The 10,588-nt window shown below is 39.2% G+C and overlaps 1 long non-coding RNA gene across 5 annotated transcripts; it reads right to left on the bottom strand.

Moving 5' to 3' along the window:
• Nucleotides 1-1,999: 1,999 nt before the first annotated feature.
• Nucleotides 2,000-10,347, bottom strand: LOC111258883 (uncharacterized). 5 transcript variants are annotated; one of them, XR_002679255.1, is made up of 3 exons: nucleotides 5,332-5,803; nucleotides 4,801-4,910; nucleotides 2,000-4,261 (listed from the first exon to the last, which is right to left on the bottom strand). It is a non-coding gene; the product is annotated as an uncharacterized LOC111258883 (long non-coding RNA). The 5 variants fall into 5 exon arrangements; XR_002679256.2 differs by lacking the exons at nucleotides 4,801-4,910; nucleotides 5,332-5,803 and adding an exon at nucleotides 10,198-10,347; XR_002679254.2 differs by lacking the exons at nucleotides 4,801-4,910; nucleotides 5,332-5,803 and adding an exon at nucleotides 9,735-10,182.
• Between the last annotated feature and the right edge of the window lie 241 nt (nucleotides 10,348-10,588).

Raw genomic sequence — 10,588 nt, 5'->3', positions numbered from 1 at the left:
CTACCTTTTCGAGCGTATCTCAAAAAGACTTCCAGCTTTCTTACACCCCGAAGTTCATTGTAGAATGGAAGACAATGAAGCTGTATTCACTGCACACAGATACCTTAAGCCTCTTAGCATCCGACCTTTAAAGCGAAGATCAACGTCCAAAGGGTGTACCGCGTTAAACGAAAACTGCTTTTAAGAAAAGTTGAGTTTCATTTGCATACAAGCTTTACCTCTTCTATCTAGTATCCCTTTATTCAACACACGATATAATCCTTGGAGAGAGCTTTATCGTTCTATACTCTTAAACAACCTTTAACTGTTTTTGGAAAGGCAGGAGTAAGAACTTTCACACCTAATATATTTTGGAGACAAGCTATTAAGCATAGCCCTGTGTTTAGGACTGATTTTCTCAGTGCTTATTTTCTAAGTCAAGCTGAGCTACTCTCAGTTACCGGGGGCAACTGTGCAGTGTTAAACTTGTCAAATACAATTGAATTCGTACAATAGCCTTACGTGGATACAATGGAATGATAATTACTGGTTTCTCAAATATGCTAACCATGCTCATAGGAAAATCATGTAGCCATGACCTGAATCTCGTTGTCTAAGGACGTCTGTAACTTCTGAAGTTCATGGGAAATGTCTTGACAGAGTATGAATCTTAGAGATTTTTTACACATTTCAGTTATATGAATCAAATTCGGAGTTCTCTTACTAAAACTCCTTATGCACTAACACCTCTCGCCGCTGAATAAAATCACAAATATTTTGATATAGAGCTAGATAAATAATTTAAGTAGCTAAGTAGTGTTTTCAAGATTCAATCTATTCAAAAACGTTTTGCCAGGATTATAGTAGACAACTAGAGAAGTACTTCCCCCAATTGCGAGTTTTCACAGAGGCCAGTTTTGATTTACGGTTGATTACAGAGTTGGGCTGAACTAAAGGGCAGGCAAGATGGATTAGTCTTGTTATGTCTGAACGACTTACCTTCATAATGAAATGTTAATACTTTTCTAAATAATAATATATTCCTAATAAATATATTTGTTTACAAGCTCAAGTCTTTGTTTTTTGTTTATCTTGTTGACAACGTTTAGTAAACTACTCGGACGCCCTTTTTCTGACCACTAAACATTACAGGTGATGGTTAGGTGAACAAAATGTCCGCTTCTTATGTAGACAAGTAGTAATCTCAATATGGACGGCTTGCACAAGGACGAAAGGAATACTCGATATTTTCTACGAGCACGGAGTAATTATTTGTTATAAAACAATATGGTGGCGGGGAACGAGTGAACGCTTTTAATGATCAATATCTTTTTTGACTGCCCTTTTTGAACATTAACAAACCCAAAGGAGATTACACTTTTTGAGCATTACACCCAATGATAACTAGAAATTTCGAATACTTTTAGGTAATGCACAAATAAAACCTCGTGTGTAATGCACAACTAAACATTTTGCTGGAACACTGGAAACGTGAATTTGCCCCTGCAGTTAGGTCCTACTGAATGTAGTTGGAACGGGGCACGCTCTCAGCTAGCTTAACGAAAACAGAAACCAACATAGGTATACATTGCTTCTTCGACGTTGATTAGAGAGATTTACATTGACTGGAGAGTAATTATCTATTTTGGTTCTGCTTTTCTCCATATTCTTTTTCTTTCATTATGATATTGTTACGTGGAGAGCTTCACCACCGCAAACAAAATCGTTGCCGACTTCATGTATGTAAGCATATGTGCAAGCACGTGGCGTGGAGCCGGGTTTATGATAATTGTGTCTTATGGCTCTTGTATGAAGCAGATACATCTAATATAATCTTTTGATCATGCGAATCTGTAAGCCCTAAACCTGCTGGTGTATTGATGCGCTTGTCTTCGAAATCTACCATAACAGACATTTGATTTCCAAACACAAGGCGCATTTGTTGAAGGAAATTTGTTGTAGAAGCGTAATTGCATTACAAAATATTTTGCCTGTGTATGAATGAATGAAGAAGCATGGATGAACATCATTTAAACATATAATAAAGCTCTTTTAATGATTTCTCCTCGGACGATTTAGACCCCGTTCTTGCATCCATTAAAGCGGTATAGATAACTTACAGAAAGTGTATCTACATTTATTACCGTTATTCTATGATGCTTCATAGCCGCTTGAGACAGATACGATACGTTTAGTCATGTACATGTTTTGGAATGTTACCATGGCGGCTTGCACGATGAAACCTTTGGTTGAGAGAGACTGCCATCAGCGTTGCATGCTACTTACTAACCTGTGTGAATAAAGAAATATATTTTATATTTGGGAATAAATTTAACAACCTGGTCTATTCGAGTTACAAATGATTCACAATACTGGCCCAGACGCACCAATAAGCCTCTAGCGCGTTTGCAATTTACAGGATAGCATGTACCTAAAATGTATTTATTGATATCTATCATCACTGACGGTGTTCGTGCGTCTCTCAAATAGTTGGGTTAAAGGAAGGTTATGCAGAAATGTTTGTTTCGAGTCTCCATCAGACCGCCTGAGAACGACACGAAAATATTACTATACTTTTAGTAGAATTCGTTCCGCTAATTGTCAATATATATACATACATATAGAGCTAGTAATTTTTAGCGTTCCATAAGTAGCATCCACCTAAATACGTGTCTAAATAAGCGGCTATCATCTGACCGATGTGCGTTCGATATATCTGAATCTCAGCATTCCGACCCTGTGGTCAGAGAGGGTCAAAATAGTCCTTCTTAGTAAATAAAGTAGAAAAAATAAAACACAAACGGAAATTTCTGCAAGGGAGAATTGACTTTGTCTTGTTCAATTTCGATGAACTGATGAGATCTTATAAAAAGTCTGATAGTTTGCAAAAGCAATCTACGACGAAATGTCGAAAAGTCACTTTTCTTCTATGATATCATTAATATAAAAACGAGATAATATAGATCACGTTTAAAAACCCAAGTGATTTCAAAAGCAACACACAAGCAGAACAAGCTAGAATTGGTCAACGTGGTTACGTTTAGGACGACCGTTTTGTTATACAGGATACATTTTGGCTGTATATGCCTCGCGCAGTGATTCCAATTTTCTATAGGTAAATCATTACTTATTAAAAAGACAATGGCCACAATTAAAAGCTAACGTAGCTCTGGATCGGTCTATTTGTGACTTTATGCCAACGGCGGTTTCCCACATTGCGAGTAAATGTGCGCTTCACATAAATTCACGAACGCTCATTTACACAGCAGACTGAGTAAACAGGAACAGGTGTTTCGACACGCGCACACTGACTTCAAGACTGCGCTCAGTCCCGTGTATGATAATCATTTGACTATGCCTGCCTGTGGCCTGCGTCGTTTTATCTCATGTGCAGCTATTTTGGCCATTTATAAAATAGTTAGAAATTCAACATTAAACCCAGTTGCATGTGATATAACCTACCTACCTTTAAAAACTTAATTGCTGTTCTTTGGCTGGAATGATTTTTGCGGATGCATCCGTAAATGACTTGTTGACGAAACAGTATCATCATCTTTGTCAAACCACATTTTACAAGATGAGATCTTGTAAACAGTCAAAAACGAATTGAATCTGTATCGCCTAAAACATTCTGATTACGGCTCGCGCTCTTCACCCGTTTGTTATTAAGGACGTAAAGTACATATTTTTTTTTTGTAAAGAAGACGCTCATTCGGTTACTTGCATGAATATTTGATCTCTTCCGGAGCATTTACGTTTACGCACGGTGATACGGCTGTTAAGGGTGACGTCACTGAGACGGGACTCTTTTTTTATAAAAGAGTCATCTTCTATCTTGATTAGCGGCTCAACTGGAAAGAAGAATTGCTTTGCCATTGGTGAAGGTGTTGAAGGAAGGCGGCTGGCGGCCGGGTGCTTGGCCACTCGCCCCCTTACTCGTTTAGTCGTTCAGGCAGGGCGCTTCCGTTTGCCAGAAGTGCTAGTCGTCGTTGTCGATGTAAGCAGCCTCTCTTGGTTACCAATAACGTTAGAGAGCGACCCAGAGTGAAGCCCTGCTATGCATTCGTGAATTTAAGGATGAGAATATTGGGAACTGAGAAGAGGATAACTTCTCGCTGGTTATTTCAGACCTGAGTATTGTTCTTTTCGCGTCGGCTGACGTGGCGCGTGCTGCTTCACGATGCTGCATATGCATTATACTGCTATTCTAGCCGCTTCCAACGATACTGCCCGTTACAGATCTTGATATGATACATATCTTTGCAGATTCCTGGTGATTATGCTGCAAGAAATAACAACAGAACCTTAAATACATAAATACGCGCTAGGAAAACGTGTCGGAGGGGAGCTAGTTAATATTTTGGGCGAAAATCCGCATCGTATGGATGATTCCTTGCTGGTTGGGACACCTTGTGTCGGACGCGATATTTAACTTTAGCACATTCTACGAAAAGATGAGTACTATTATTAAAACACACATGTTTGTTATCTACGAAAAGATGAGTACTATTATTAAAACACACATGTTTGTTAAAGTGGAAGCAACGTATGCAAGTATACAAAATATGCGTAGTTTAGTCTGACGCGGTTATTGACAAATCGACAAGAGCATGGCATTTGTGACTGCATAACACATGAATGTTTTTGAATGACTGGACCAAAAAAAAAATACGCAGATAGGTGGTGTAGCGACGCAGGTAAAGGTCACGTTTGTTTCTGTTTGCTGGGCCTAAAGATCGGCTGAACTGTTTTATGTATCAACGTCGTGCGCGTTCGAGGACACATATGCAGACACGACTGAAGAAGGCTAAAGGGTCTCACCTCAGTTCATCAGATAACTCCATTAGCATTCGAAACTTGGTCAAGTTCCATGGAATAAATGAGTCCTTTTGCGCATCGTTCCTTCACTCGCTTGGCTTAAGCCCGTTCAGCTAACAATCCAGTATATGGACAGACACATACACATAAAAAGCATCGTTGGAGGCTACGAAAGTTCAGGCCGCTGCGTTTTGATTGTTTTATGAGGATAACAAGACCGTTCGTATCGAAATATAGTACAAAAATGCACTATACCTTCGTTCGAAATAAGCAAATAGGGGCCTACGAAAATGATAAGTCAAGGCGCTTTTATGTCAGAGATGACCCTCATTTTTCAAGTGCCTTTAATATAACGCACGGCACTAGGCCTAATAATTAAAAAAGAATAATACCCGATCTATTCATAGTTGTAAACCAGAAAAGTCTGACAACACCACTTTTGGCTTTCAGTCGCTTTTTTTTGCACTTTTTGGTACTGTTCTACCGGAATTGAATACATATTCCCAAGGATAATTGTGGATCCACATTGTTCACCTGGTAACTAAATCCTGAAACTTGACCACGAGTCTGCAAGAGCTTCCTTGCATAGGGATTTCTCTCTGCCAACGTAATCATGTAAACTGGTAATAACTGGCCAAAGATCCAAGCGAGTCGACATTTTTAAATCTCATCTTCGACGGAAGCACGTGTTGCGAACCACAGTAATTGCTGCTAACACAGCTAAACCGAATGTATGTGGTTCAGATTTCACGATGGCAAATTGCCAACTCCGCTGTACAAAGAGAAATCTGTAATCTTAACTAGATGCAGCTTTCATCCATTTCAATTCTTCCGGATTATTATTAGTGGTTGAAAATGGCCATTTAGCTATAGCAGGACTACCAAAGTTCCTTCGCGTTTACTTGCACGAGCCGACGTTGGTCAGGTGATACTCATCTGGCAAATCTTGTCCTAAATTGGCCATGACCAGTATTTCTAGAGCTAGAAAATTTACCTGAGTCCATTTTATCACGTTCTTCTTGACTTACACGTAGGGTACGGAGCGAGATACTTCCGCCTTAAGTAAACAATGCGATTAAGAATATACTATGACGCCAAAGGAGCATTAAGACGTCCACTAAGCTTTCTATTGCTGAAGTCGCCCAGAAGCTGTATCATTAACAGATGAGAGCTGCTACAGATATTTTTGTAACAAGGAGACTACTACTAATCCGAAGTCATCGCGTGATCACTAAAAGTAACACCTTTCTTTAACATAATTGCTATCAGATAAGACCAAAGACATGAGAACTGACTTATGAGCACTTGGCCCATACTTATTATTTAGAAAGCTATTTTTACCTGAACAACTGTGTAATAAAAGCACGTTGATCCCATGTGCTACATCTCAAAAGGAACAGCGTGCTAGATCACACTTACTATTATGATACGTTCGTCTCGAATAATGCTACCTTCTCTAAAATAATTAGAGATAATAGCCTTCACTTGGACAGGAGTCTGTCTCTCTACCGGAGTAATAAATCTATGCTATCTTTCAGTCACAAAAGCTACCTAAACATGCTCGATTTTTCTATTGGTTTCAAAATGAATACATGCTCCCAAATAAGTATGTATCCGTTCGTCTATTGGTAGGTTGCTGTACCCCTATCCTATTCATTCATTGGGTGTCTTGATAGAAGTAAAGTAGATACGCTCACGTAAAACTCACATAAGTTTGAAACCTAAGTGTCTGATTTAGTATAAACTACACAGAGTAGCAAAAATTTTAGCAGATCATTGTTGGCACACGGCCTGTTTCCTATGGTACCATCAAAGTGTAGTTTTCATTATTGAAAATAAGAAACGTTCAACTAAATGCCGGGGTAACCGAGGCCATAACTGTGTGAACTTCGTTGTGAAACAGTCATCGATGGCCAAACCTGACTAGCGTAACAGCTGGCTTTTATGATCCTGTTTTACTTTAGAGTATCAAGCAACGCTTAAAGGGGAAACCTCGAATAACTTGATGTTTTACTTGTTCAAAATAAAGAAGTTCTGGCTTTTTCTATCACGGAAAATATTAATGCAACTACCAAGAAGCTCAAGGTTGCAATAGAGGAAAGGGTAGGCAGTTTCTGCTTCGAGTTTACATTAGAGCTACTCGTTGTACTCAGATGCTTTTCACTGAACTTGTACTACGGTTGTTTACGTTTTCGCTGTGCTGCCGATATCTCGTTTCAAATGTTCCTTGCGTTGACCTTCAGCTCAGGTAAGTATTTAGTCTGCCGGACGACCTATGGCTTCCGCTTCCCTCTCTTCAAAACCTCAGCAGCAGCAGCACTATTATCATCGTCAGTGTCGTGGTCATCGTCGACAAATAGGGGTAGCGTCTTGTCGTTGTTGGGGTTTGTTGCTGTTGTCGTTGTCGCCACTGGTATCATTCGTCACGGTATCGATATATAGGTCAGGACAAGATTAGATTTACTTAGAGATGGAAGGGCGCCTAAGCTACCTAACGGTGGATGGCAGAACCGGATAAGAAAGTAAAGCGAATATTAGGCAAAACACTTGCAAAAGCATATTTGTTGTTGTTGACTCGCGTCGTCAGCGTATGTCTTTTAATGTAAATACGTATTAAATGTTATCCGGAAGCAATGTTCGATTATAAAGACATCACAGCGATGACTATATGTTTGCCAAGGAAGGATTGATATTTCGTTAACAGCTTGACTTTGATGGCCCGCGATAAGGTATTATTTTTTGTCTTCATTGTCTATAAATAAATATGCGTTTGTGATACATATAAAGTCCGAGTCATTCAAGGGCAATTAATGGTGCATAGAATTTGATTTGATTAATCAGTGCGGCGCACTATTAATGGTAAAAGCATTTGGCAATCCTATTGCTTTAAATACATTTCGTTTATTTGTTGCTCCAAATCGCCTTTATTTTGAAGATAAATTAGCTTCTTTATAAAGACAAATAGGTCAACTGATAAAGCAGAAGATGACTGACTAAAATGTCGAGCACATATTCAAATCGATAATTACTACACTGTACAATTTTTTATGTACGCAATGGAACTGGGAGAAGTGATTATTTTAGGCGTACAACGGAATCTAAAAATATTGCTTTCAAAGCTCCACTAAAATTCCCGTCTACTGGCCAAGATAGCGGTTCCAACATATAGCTAGCAGGATATATTGTATGATGCTACTTTACAGTTATGACGTATTAAATCCGGCGGTTGTTTGTTATCGCCTTCTTTTGTCTGTGACACATGATAGAAATCGTATTCCGACCACGTGCATGACGGTGGTGATAGGCGTGCATTTTGTATTGATTTACGTTACTCATTTAGCGGTGTTAGACGGCACAAACCTCGGAAGAAATATATCCGTGTTTTGAAGAAAGTTAGATCAGGGTGTACAACTCATAATTTTTAAATAAAGGTTTGGTTTTGCTGCCACTGATCTATGGACGTAGGTTGCCTTTGTATAGGTTCGTTCCGTTGCATACGGTTTGCACGTGCATTTCAATGGAATAAGACCTTCGTTCACTATAGTATACCTAATGGCTTACAGAATTTAGTCCTTAGCTGGGAAAGTCCTAAGACATACCACACATGCTGCACTGACAACTCATGATTTCATGACACGAATTGACCCCGCCTAGTATCAATGCCATGATGTGTTATTCAGGTATTACCGTTTTGCATATAGTGAGTGATTGGCGAAAAGGCTTACCTTTTTTTTAAAAGACATGTTTTTTAGAAAGCCTTTGTAAACCCGTTTTAGGGATGCAGAATGTTCTGAAACAAATGTGCATCCTTACGGGCCTAATGCAGTTCGCAAACTCAATGATTTGTCCTCAGCTTACCGTCCATATCTCTGAGGCATCGTTCGTCTATGATGAAGTTCTCTAATATACAGATACAGAAATTATGCTCAACTTTGTACAGTCTAAATTATGTTCGGATCAAATGTCTGGTAATTCTCAGTTTATTATCCAGACTTAGGTATACTGGCCTTCAGACATTCTCTTTTTTATATATAAATAATTATTCCTCCATATCTTACCTTAATATATCTTAATATAACCTACGGTTTGTAGGAATAGAGGCTTTTTCCATTAGGCTGCCACAAGATCTAGAGGTTGATGCTGAACGCGCGGTATTTGATATCCCGAAGTCGGATTCGATCAGGCATTTATGAATCCGCGCAATCTTTTCTATAAAAAAATAACTGAAACACTAAAACAACTTACATGGATTTGAAACCAGAAAATGCGCAGGCTAAGTTATTGGTTGATTCGATTTTTCTCGATCTAGGCCATGATGGAAGCGTTATGACATGTCGTGAGTTGTTGTCGGCAAAATGCCTCGTTACACAATCCACCTGCCCCTTTGGAGATTCGATATTTGACAGCTTTCTATCGACACTATCCCGTAATAAAAAGTGCCCTAATATCCAATGCGTGTGTGAGCATCAGCTAACGTCCGAATCTATTCAGTGTGCCTCTGAAACCGCCTTCTACCTTGTTCGAAGCTAATTTTTCGCCAGATTCTTTTCTAGCAAGTGGCCCAGATTGACCTAGATGGTTGTTCCTTGGCCGACCCCCCAAGGATACATGACAACGTCCGGCTTTTGAGATTGTTATGCTAGACATGAAGTGCGCGCCCTCGGCTTCATAGCCACGCATCCAACACGTGTCCCGCAGGCTGGTATTTATGAAATTTTCCCTCTTCTAAGACACATCTTATCGGTCCTTATCTAGCCTCTAAACGCCTGACACTTCAGGTCATGTCCATTACTTTTCGTGCGCAAGTTTATATTCTAAGTTCACATTCGTTCAACCGGCACCTTTACCAGTTACTTTAGGTCACTCTCTCACTTCTGCGTTTTTTACCCTTTGCCTACTTCAAGAGGATCACTTGAAAATATCTATGTTTTACTCACGAATTCATCTCTGCAGAGGTTTTTCTTCTGTAAAAAATACTTTCGTAATAAACATATTTTGAGGAAACGCCACACGTGCGAAATTGGTTGATGACAACAAACTCGCTCCCGCCATGACCCGGATAGATTGGCCTATCTCATCTATTGCGTTGGTGTGCTCTACGCAGGTTTTTTGCGGGTAGTGGTTACACAAGTAGCCTCTAGAGTGCAGCACATGCGTTTGCAACCGTCCTGTATTCACTTCTCGAGGAACACTTTTTTTTTTTGCTTTTTTCTTCTTCCTTATTGCTGTTTTTATTACGGTTTCATAACGCGCATTTCGAGGAATCCCATATTGAGCCGACACCGAACACATTGTTTTTGCTCTATTTTGCTATGATTACAGAAACTTATTGCTCAGTTTGATGTCATGTGGTGCGATCAATTTCTCCGTAATTTTCGATAAGATTATGTAAATATTTACCAAATTTTGCCTGATGATGATGATGATGATGAGAACGTAAGTCTTTTAAAAAAAAACAACTCATTATTAAGTTGATTGAAAAGATATACTCGTGGTTATTATTTTCTGACTAATTTTTTGTCTTTCCCCATTCCCCGCTCATCTTCTTGGTACTCAGTCAAGATCACTATTTCATCCAATTGGGTTTAACGATATTTCTTGGCGGGTTTTTTCAAATGCTCCCCTCAGTTCCCACTTGTGTATTCAATGCAGCATACAATTCGAAAATCTGTAATGTTTGTAGTAAAGCATCAAAGGTAGAAATTTTTGTGAAGAAAAGGGCATTTTCATTTCGTGTTTCGTCAGTCAAACTCTTTCTGAGTGAGAGAGATATGCGCCATCTATTAGAGTA

The sequence above is a fragment of the Varroa jacobsoni genome, unplaced genomic scaffold, assembly GCF_002532875.2.
Source record: "Varroa jacobsoni isolate VJ856 unplaced genomic scaffold, vjacob_1.0 scaffold_274, whole genome shotgun sequence".
In the NCBI taxonomy this organism is placed as follows: domain Eukaryota; kingdom Metazoa; phylum Arthropoda; class Arachnida; order Mesostigmata; family Varroidae; genus Varroa; species Varroa jacobsoni.
The sequence above is the reverse complement of the archived record's forward strand: the minus strand, read 5'-3'. Positions and strand labels throughout refer to the sequence as shown.